Below are 11,245 nucleotides of genomic sequence, written 5' to 3' on the forward strand. Positions count from 1 at the left end.
ATTCCAACAAATATATTTAATGATGTAATTGGTTTTTATTTGTGATTCAAGAATTGGGCAACCTCAATTCTTCTAACTGAATGAGAGCTTCTACCTGGCTTTCTTAGTAGAATAGTGGGTTTTGTAAAGTGGTAACAAGGAAACAGAACAATAGAGAAAAAAGCTGGTTGGTGAAGGTCAGGTTACTTCAGTTACTCTTCTTCTAAGGGTTAAAGCAGAGGAAACTTTCTTATACTAATTTGAAGAGCTGAGAACCAAACTCAGTTCTTTGAGTTAAGAAATTACTCTGCTGCTGAGTTGGATAGCAGCCCCGGGACTTCCTTATTATTCTTTCTTAGGTAGATTGGAATCTTCTGTTTTTCAGGAGATTTTCCAGGGGGCAGAAATGCTCCTTTTGAGGATATACCTGTTTCCTTAAAGTTTTAGTTTAATTATGTGCAATTTACCACAATTAACTCAAATTTGGTTTAGATTGGTGCTGGGGCCTGATGCAAGAACTCAGTTCAACACAATGGCCTCTCATAATTTGTGTTTAATAATATACATGTTATACTTACCTGGCAGGGAGGTACCATGATCATGAAGGTGGTTTTCCCAGGGCGAGGCTTATCCATTGCATTTCAAATGTGCTGACCCCTGTGGTTTCCCCAAATGTGGGAAACTCAACTGCATAATTTGTGGTAGTGGGGGACTGTGTTTGAGGTCTCCCCTGGGGAAAAAGAAAAATACAAATATTAATTCCTGGTAGAGTAAGTTCTGAAAATGAAAGGCTTCTAAAAACATCATGAACATATTAAAATATTAATTTATAGTGTATGAATAGAAAAATTAAGAAACACAATATAAAGTGAAATAAATTCATAAGGGGAAGAAAATTAATCTAGTTTAAAAATTTTTGCTCATCAAGTAACATTGCAACACAGTACCAGCAGATACCATTCACTGAGAAGACATTTGATTTGTGATACACAATCTATATCTGTAGAATTGAGAATGATATGAAATCCCCTAGGGGGAAAAACGGGCAAATTTCTACTTTGATCAAGAGAAGACAAACATTGTTTCACACCATAGTACTGGTAAGTTAAAGCATTGAAAAATAATCATTGTTAAGTTATAGAAATTCTCTTATACTGCTAGTGAAAGCAAGCAAATGAATGGGTGTGTATTAAATAAGATATATGATATATGTTCTGGAGCACAAACAAAAAATGAACACAATAATTTTATTTTTCTCTCATGAAAAAATACAAGTTTTGGTACTTTATAACTTGGGAGTCTTCAAAGAATCTAACCTCTATTTTATTATTTTATCATTGTGGTGATCCCAAGACAGACCTCTATGAATTATGGAAGACAGTGAAGAATATTTTGAGACATCAAGATGAAAAAGAGAATTCAGAGATATGATTATCACCTAGAGATGTTTATGAAAAATTCTACCAACTCAATAATCCATTAAATAAGTACTTATTGTAAAACTATTATATATAAAGCACTAAGAATCTTTCTCTGCATGACATTTTTAAGATAGTTATAATCATTGGAGTTGATTATTTGAATAAACCAATTTTTAAATTTAAAAATCACCAAGAAGGATATTTTACTTGCCAATAAGTAGTTACACATTTGTGAAATATAACAGAAATTTAAAAAGATATTCAATCTTTTCCTACTGAAAATCTGGAGCAGGGAATTAGTTCATGACTTTTTAGAAAAATAATATCTAATACACTTCTAAAGATAAGACATTAGATAATACTAATTTAATTAGTTGATTAGTTCATATATTTTATTCATCATAAATGTTCTGAACTTCAGCCTCTACTCGTTACCATGCAGAAATCTAAACAAAATAATAGTAATTTAAAAATATTTATTTAAAAAGAATTCTGGACTTCTGTGGGAAAAGATATATAGACTCATAGTTATAAAAGTAATGTTAAATATAACATTAAAGCTGTATCCATAACGTTGTTTGATCTCAAAGGAGAATTTACTCTTTGATGAAATTAAGAAGCGAGACACATCTGATAGATGACAAGAAGCCTGAATAAAAGACAAAATGGAATTAGGCATATACAAAAATAAGAAGGGGATGGTAGAATATTTTAGACAAACAGTAGAGTACTAAAATGGCTTGCGATGAGAACAGAGACTGATGGGTTAAAAATTAATAATATTTGGAATGGAATATTTACATCTCGATACATTTTGGTATGCCTAATTTTGCAAGAAAAAAAAAGTCAGATCATCAAACACTTTCATTTTGGATTCATGTTTATTGTGTTAAAACTATGGAAGAAAAAAATAGGAATTGAAAGAGGAAAAGAAGATTGGGGGGAGGGGGAAAGGTGAAAGAAGACAGAAGAAGGAAAACAAGAAGAACTCTTCAAGAGGAAATGTGTGAAACACAAATGCATCTTTGAAACTCTAAGTAGGTCTTGATCAACTAGTAGCAATAACTATATTGCAGGAGATTTGTTAATGTATCAACTTACTAATTACTCTTTCCTTATACTCTATTCTCTCACATGTACTTGATCATAATTTTAAAAAGAGAAGAAAAGCATTCACAAGCCATTAATTCAAATTCTGGCAGTACAAAAATATTATGCAGTGTAAATTACGTATAAATAGATTAAATTATTCCAGATTAATGTTTGCTTCTGTTCCAAGAAAGTCTTTGTGGTGGTTTGACATGATTACTCCAAATGCTCAATAATTACTCAACTAAAGGATCATTACTGGCGCAATATTTATTTCTGATGTCTTTTTAAAGCCCGATTTAGATGAGAGAATTTTAATCAAGAAGAACTAAGGCAAAAGGTTATTCCAGTTCAAATAATCATATTTTATCACAAAATCAAAGCCATAAGTTTACCAGAAAAATGTTCCATTCTATGTCCTAAGCTCATAAAAATATACTTGAGTAATCTAAGTGGTTTTTAATGGTAACAAAAGCACAATCCAAAGCTAAAAGAACTTTTCCTCTCACACATTTTCTCTGCATTTTTCACATTCTAATCATTGACAAGAATTGAAAGCCTTATAATAATAATAATAATAATAATAGATTTTTCCATTTACTCTATGGCATCTATCTATACAGTCTAAGATATTATTCGGTTTGCACTTGCATCTTTATTCTTCACTAGAAGGTGTTTTGTTCATGTGCTGCTCTTAGCTCCAGTCCTTGTGTTATGCCCTTGGTATAAGAGACACAAACAAATGATGTTTCTTCTTGGTCTCCAGGGGCAATGGCTGTCTTTCTTAACCTCTCAATAACTACAAAAAGATATATGTTTGTGGAAGAAATTATGCCCATACACAATAGCTTGTTTATGGTATGTAATTTTTAATCTCTCTAAGTTGATTAAACTATTAATTCAAAGAAAAACAGCATCATTTAGTGACTGGCCTTAACATATGCAAGATTATGCTACATATTTTTATTAATAATTTAATTGTACATCACATATTCTGAAAATGAAAAGAAACTAATATGTATGTAGATGTGTATTTTGCATATTTTTGTTCATGAAAGCGTCAATTAAAGGAATGAAATTTATTTCATCACCTGGCATTATATTCAATTTTTCTGATGTGTTTATGTTACTAGTGGTTTCTTTTAAAATTTATACCTTAATGTGGATGAAAAAGAAGAGTAAAGGATGATAAGTTATAGTCAGATTGATTAAATGGTGACTTGATTCTCCAACAAATGTTTGTACTCTAGTATTAATAAAAATGAAAGACAAATTATTGGTTATTAATTTCTCTCTGATAGCTTGGTTTCATTTCTCAATTTTATAGTTTAAAAAATTCAATGGTTTGGAAAAATACAATTCAAAGGATATAACTTTTAAAAATAACCCTTTATTTTTCTATAGTTAGCAATTAATGAAGTAAATAAATTTATTTCCCTGACCAGTGGGTTGTAAAACATATATTTTATACTATGTGAAGAATTGTTTTAAATATTAATTATATTTTTGAATATTTCAGCATCAGATTCTTAAATTTTAATTTAAGTAGTGACATCCAACAAGGAGGGAGACTGTAGTTTGGGTCCTCAGTAAGGAGTGTATCTTTGGCCTGTCTTACTACTCTGCCTGAGGAGCAAGTACAGGAAGGAAAAGAGGGAGGAGAGTCACTGGTTGGGAAATGCAGGCCATCTGACACCTCTACTGCAAGATGTTGGTGGTATTGGTTTAGCCTTAGCTAAATATGAGACTGAGATTTCCATAAAATCTAGATAATAAATGTGACTACTTAAGGAAGAATGAACAAATATTTTGGAAGCAAATAGAGATATTAAGGGAGTGAGAAAATCCAGAAGAAAGATAGGAATAAGATGAGGGGAGGATTCAACATATTATAGTACGAGCAGGTATTGCAAAAAGAAAACCTTCTCATGTTTTCCCTTAGTAAATAACCCTCATCAATAATAGTTACACATACCTATCAAATTAAAGCCATTTATTTGTATTCAACATGGCCTCCTGAAAGTGTCATATTTTCCTTTCATGGGTCTAGATGCTTCTTATTTCTGTCATTTTCAGATTATGTAATTTTTCTAGGGACACAAGTGTTAATTTGCAAATATCAACATTGGAAGGGAGAAGTATTCTTCAGATAAGTGTTTTCGTTCAAACTATATTAGTAACAGCAATATTATATAAATTAAGGTTTCATAGGGCTTTTTTTCACAATTCATACACAGAAGTCTATTTCTCTTTAAATGTAAACATTTTATACTTTCCTTAACTGAGAAATGGATCCAACTAGGTATATATGTCTATCTTTGTCTTCCCACACCCATATATCCTGTTGGTCCTCTCTCTCTCTTCTAAGTCAGTTTAGCTCAGAACCCTATTTTATACCAAACAGGTCACCCTTGGTGACTAGCTGTAGACCCTGATCCTAAAACCTGATACCCCTGTGGAGACGAGTAAAATACAAGCAAACAAGAAGAGCAAAGACTATTCAGAGTTTTCTATAGCACAGAAGTCAGCCACTGTCACTTGCAATTTTTGGAGAGACTCCAGGGCAGACAGGGGAGTGGAAAAGTTTTACAGTCTATAAAAATGAAAGATTTAAGGGATGTCCCATTTGAAGACTTTTGGCATTGGGAAGTTGTAACTTGGATAATTTGAAATGAGATATCTTCTCTAATTGAATTAAGGGTGTGCATTTTCCTTTCCCGGGCTGGCCCTAAGTTGGAAATGAGAACAAAAATTAAGGAAGCTATCAAATATGGATCGAATTCTGGCCATCTTAAACCACCTGTTAGAGGGGCTATTGTTTGACTTTCTGAACTGTTAGTAAAGCTAGCAGACTGATTTCTTATAAGCATCACTCGTGGCAAGTTGGCTTCCTGAGTTAGTTAGCTTACAAAGTGGATTTTCATTTATTTAAGATTTTTGTGGCATTTTTTATTCACTCAAAAAACTCTTTAAAAAACTTACTGAAGTAGGCATTAGCCATTACTTTAAAACATTGATTTAAGGGTAGGTTGTTGGAATGGTGGGTCAGACTACGTGAACTACTATATAGCTTGTATCTCAGATCTGCTAATTTGGTCATGTTATCACATATTTACCTAACACTTAAATTGCATCATCAATCAAAAACACCATCTCTTCATCTTTTTATCTATGTCAGTCTATTGTGCTTCTTAATTTTTCATTAAAATGTATGTGTTGCATGTGTTTGTTTATATATATATATAAAAATATGTACAAGCATGTTAATTTACACATATGTTTATATATATATAAATATATATATATTTTATATATATATTATATATATATATATATATATATATATGATTACATGATTTATAATAGATGATGCAGATATAGTTGAAGGTTGAAAGGAAATGAGAAGATGAATACAACATAACATTTTTCAAAATAATCTTATAGCCTGTAAAAACGTTAAATTTACTAAATGTGTACTAGTTTGTGCTTGGTTCTATGAAAGGAACAATTGAAATAATGGTTTGAGAAGCACATGTAACTTTTAATTTCTCAGAAATTGCTGTCAATTAAAGTGATGAACAATTAACTAAACATGCTATTAGAATATAAAGCAAAATGTTAAATGAAGGTAAAACAGGAGCACATAGGATAGGTGTATTTGTCCATGTCTTAATCCATGTTCTGTTGCTCTAAAAGAATATTGTCAACTCCATGAACTATAGACAACAGATGTATTTGACTCACATTTGTATAGGCTGGGAAATCCAAGATAAGAGGCTGAATCTGGTGAAGGCCTATTTGCTTTTGTCATCATATAGTAGAAAGTTATTTTATGGCAAGAGAATAATATAGTATGGGGCATAACTCTCTCAGATAACTTTCTCACTTCCAAGATAACAGTTTCTTAAAGGCCCTACCTCTTAATTCGGCTACAATGGCAACTGAATTTCAATGTGAGTTTTTTAGGAAACAGTCAAACCACAGCAGTCAATTGATGCCATATAACAAACTCTTCCACAGATATGTAGAGTAAAATAGCATTCATTTATTCTCAAGGATCTGCAGTTGGCTAGAACAATGATACTTAGGCTGTGCCATGTGGGGCCAGGTATTTCATAATGTAGCTAGCCTTCCTTTTCTTGTATCTCACCCTCCTTGAATTACCAGGCTAGACTGGGCATGTTCTATTTTTGTGATGGTCAGTGTATGAAAGTGAGCTGAAATTAAGAAGGCTGGGTCTTGGAAAGGGAACACTATAATTTCTACCTCTATTTCATAGGCCAAAACAATGCTGCCTGGTCAAATAGTCTCTCTCTTATACACCGGAAAAATAAAGTACAGAAAGAACATGACCAACCTATTTATGAGAGGACTGCAAAATTACAGGGTAAGGTGTGGTGATATTTTGGGGGTCAATAATTCAATTTCATGTAAATGGAGTGTTGAGGCATGTTACAGGTGGGAAACAAGCTGCTTCATAATTCCCAGAAGTTTAGAGAACAGAATTAAAAATAGAAAACAAAATTTAAAAACCCACAGTATGTGAAAGCTGAAGTTTAGAAAACAAGGTGAAGATATGTGATTAATTGTGGAGAATGTCACTCAAGGGTGTATGGAGGAAAGTGACAATTTGGATTGCCTGGTGAAGACATGACCCCCCTGACAGAGTGGTGAAGAAGAAGACAAGAGGCAGAAAGGGATTCAAGACTGGCCCAGTGATATAATTTACATTTTAGTTACCCTTTCTGCCTTCATAGTCATTCAATTGGAATATTAAATACATTTATTTATTAAGGAAATATAATTTAAGGAAATGATGATTTAAGCATCAGTAAATTTAAAAATTTACTTCATTATTGGGCCTGGAGAACAACAACAACAACAACAAAATGTCTCAAATTGTAAACAAATAACTCCATATTTTCTGGCATGTCATGCTTTTTTTTTCATTTTCCTCTTCCAATTTCTTGGTTATTCTACATCTAGTCTCTTAAAAAAGTGTATGTCTTGTTTCTGTAGATTCCCTCCCTGAAATTGAGAGGAGTATCACTTTTCCACAAGCCAAATGAACAAGATCATCATTACTTGATGCCCTTAAATAAATGCATTAGTCAAGCTGACAATCCCATTGGCAATCAATAAAGACATACAAAAATGGCTAAAGCAAGTGGAGAGTTCAGAAAAGCAGTCTGGTTAAACAATTGCTCACCTAACTGAACTAGATTAATAGTGATTGATTTCAAGTACACCTTACAGAGCATATTTGTCTAACTATTCATCCATTCCCATCCCCTTTCACCTTTCTCCTTTTTCTCAGTGTCAGTTTTACTGATGACTTACAGATTTAGTGAAAGAGCTGATTATAATGTCTTTACTTTCTCAATATAAACTGGAAGTTCTAGCCATATTAATTTCACTGATGTATTGAAGATTTTCATACTTTATATGAGTAATGATAGCTAATACTTGCTTATATTGAAAATATTATAATTCTATAAATTTTCCATGTGTACTTGATTGAAATTAATAGAATTTGAACAAGTCCTTCCTCACCATTTCTCCATTATCTAGTACTCTTATGTTCATCCCAAAGCCATCATTTTTAATAATACTTCTCTCATCTTCACTGGTCTGGCCCTTTATTATTTGCATTTTCATTTATTTAAGATTTTTGTGATTTTTTTATTCACTCAAAAACTCTAAACAAAAACTTACTGAAGTAGGCATTAGCCATTGCTTTAAAACTGAGAATGAAAAGAATACTGATTTGGTGGTATCTCTCTTACGATTTAAATTCTAATTAAAAAGTTCACAACAAGTGATAATTATGGACAAAATCTAATATTAAGAGTTTAATGGGGGGCTGGGGATGTGACTCAAGCGGTAATGCGCCCACCTGGCATGCGCAGGGCACTGGGTTCGATCCTCAGCATCACATCAAAATAAAACAAAGATGTTGTGTCCACCAAAATCTGAAAAATAAATATTAAATATCTCTCTCTCTCTCTCTCTCTCTCTCTCTCTCTCTCTCTCTCTCTCCTTTCTTTAAGGAAAATAAAAGTTTAATGGAAGTAAGAAGAGTAAGCATTACAGAGGTACAAATATAGTCTAAACTGATGGGAGAGGAGGAGCCTTTTGTGAGAGGCTTCAAACTAGTGAGTTTTATACTTTATACTTTTCAGTAGAACTTCATCAAATACTCAAGAAAGGAGGAGGTGTGGAGGACCAAGAATGACTTGTGCAGAGGCTGAGTCAAAATTTATGCAAAAAGAGACAACAAATGGTCAAAGTTAGGTACAGGCTACATACTAAGAGTTTTAGTGCTCTATTAAAATATTTTTATAAAAGTCAATCATGATACTTTGTAACAGAAACAAGTAGTAGTTCATGAAATAAAAGGAATGGAGGAAATAAGTATTAGGCACATTGCCCGTCAACTTACCAGAATATCCAAGGAGAAAAATTCTGGAGTTTGAAATGAGGAAAATAATTCAAAATCCTACCACTGCCACTGCCTCTGTGCTTTGAATACTGCAGCATGAGTCACCACGTTGGATGTACACAAATTAGAAAAGGGGAGTTTATATAAAGCACAATGAGTATCAGAGATCACTCCTCACCATCCTTGCAATTATGTGTCATTAACTCCAAACTCATTGTCCAGATCAGGTATGGTTGATTTCTTCATCTGATGCTACATCCTTGCTGCTATGAGAATGGGAAGCAAAATGTCCAGTAATTTCAGCTTCAACTTCAGCACAAGGGTCGATTTTGTGTTTCAGCTTCAACTAAATTCAGAAATTTAGTCAAACATCAATCTAGGTGCATCTGGAAGGGCAGTTTTAGATGAAATTAACATTAAATTTAGTAGATTTTGAGTAATATACGTTACTCTAAAAAAGTGAATGAGTTTCATCCAGTTATTTGAAGACCTGTGTAGAAAAAATAAATAAACCTGACCTCCTCAGACGAAGAAATTCTTGAGATGATATTCTTAAAATTGTTTCTCTTCCTCCAGCCTGTCAACCTACTTTACAACTATTGCACTTGCCATACTCCAAGTCATGTGAGTTATATTCCCTTGGTTCTGTTTCTTTAGTGATACTTGACTAACTATGGTACCTGTTGTGGTTCTTAGGATATGGAATTTTAAAGAAGAGTTTTCTGAATTGCTTCTGGGATTTCTGGAATTGGGTATCTAATCTTACTAAAGACATTAATGACTTTTTTCCAGTAGTAAAGAAAAAAACTGTCAGTCCAAGGCATGATATGACAATGGAGAATTCACACAATATCACCATCAGATATCTCTAATCAAATACTTATATGAGACAAGGTACCAGATGTTTCTATATAACATACCTTATAACATTTTGTCAAACTAATAATTATAATTACATTGGTTGGTTACTCTTTAGACTAGTAGAGAAAGAAAATTGTATGCTAATGGATTCACATTTCAAGCTAAAGTACTACATAAATGATTTGAAAGCTTTTGTGTTTGCCCTGAAAGAGACCCTTACATCCAATAACTGCAGAAATTAGACTGCTGAGAATCAAACTCAGGATCGCTACCTCCAAGTGACTGAATTATAATGCAAATTGGATTTTCAGTCTTTCACCAGTAGGGTCTCCTGTTAAAGTGAGGGCATTGATTGGGAATAAATGGAATCATGAAAATTAGAATGGGAATATATAGGAAGACCCTGATGAGACTGCGGACACTGAAACTAATTTCCAATGAGATTTTGCCAGTAAAAGCTGACTTTCCACCCCATTTGTGGAGATTAACTCTTCAAGGATTAATCAATTGAAATTAACTGTTTGAAAGGCCCCTAATAGTTTGTTTGGTTGACTGGCTAGAACATGGACCTCACGTAGTATGTAGTGAATGAAACTGAAATGTCAGATCTAACTTGGTATGTGTAGAGAAATGGATTCTTAGGAAGATCAGAATATTAGAGTACATTTATCACTTATGATCTATTCAACCATCCTGGATGGATCAGAAAGAAACACCTTTCATCATGACTAAGAAAAATAAATTTAGGAGGGAACCCCCATGAACTTTGAAGAGTTCTAGAATTGATCTTCTTTGTAAACCAGAACTTACAGTAGAAACTGCAGCCAGTATATTGGGAAACTGAAATGCTCTGGGTATAAGTACATATCAGAGTTGGGTCAAGGGGAGGAACTCAATTGATAGACACAAAGTGTGTATGGATATCATAAGTAGCAGTAGAGTTAAAGAAGCAATCAAAATAGCCTGACTTGCTGGGCATGGTGGTACATGCCTATGATTCCAATGGCTTGAGAGAATGAGGAAGGAGGATTGCAAGTTCAAAACTAGCCCTAGCAAATTGGCAAGGCTCTAAGCAACTCAGAGAGATCTCTTTCTAAATAAAATGCCAAGAAGGGCTAGGGATGTGATTCAGTAGTAAAGTGCCCCTGAGTTCAATCCCTGGTTCCCCCACCCCCTAAACAAAAAAATAGTCTGACTTGAAGATACCTATTATACCTTTTTACACCTATTACACTGGCTGGTTCATCATAGTGTTTCTAGAAGTGAAATAAATGGGAAGTCTATTAAATTCTTATTAGATTTGTACAACTCTTTCAAGACTTGAGAGATGGAGGGTGGTGGCTGCTACCAGTCTCATTCAATTCACATGATTGTCATCCACAAAAGAGAGATGCTGTGATGGTAGATAGGCATTGAAAAAGTCCATAGATGATAGTGGAAAGTCCATAGATGA

At 33.3% G+C, this 11,245-nt stretch overlaps 1 non-coding gene across 1 annotated transcript; it reads left to right on the top strand.

The window, feature by feature from the left end:
* The first annotated feature begins 549 nt into the window (after positions 1–549).
* On the top strand, positions 550–712 carry LOC124077822 (U1 spliceosomal RNA). The gene has a single exon (XR_006846733.1). It is a non-coding gene; the product is annotated as a U1 spliceosomal RNA (small nuclear RNA).
* The last annotated feature ends 10,533 nt before the right edge of the window (positions 713–11,245 follow it).

The sequence above is a fragment of the Marmota monax genome, unplaced genomic scaffold (genome assembly GCF_021218885.2).
Source record: "Marmota monax isolate L192 unplaced genomic scaffold, Marmota_monax_Labrador192_F-V1.1 WCK01_AAM20220418_F8-fsc00077, whole genome shotgun sequence".
Lineage (NCBI taxonomy): Eukaryota > Metazoa > Chordata > Mammalia > Rodentia > Sciuridae > Marmota > Marmota monax.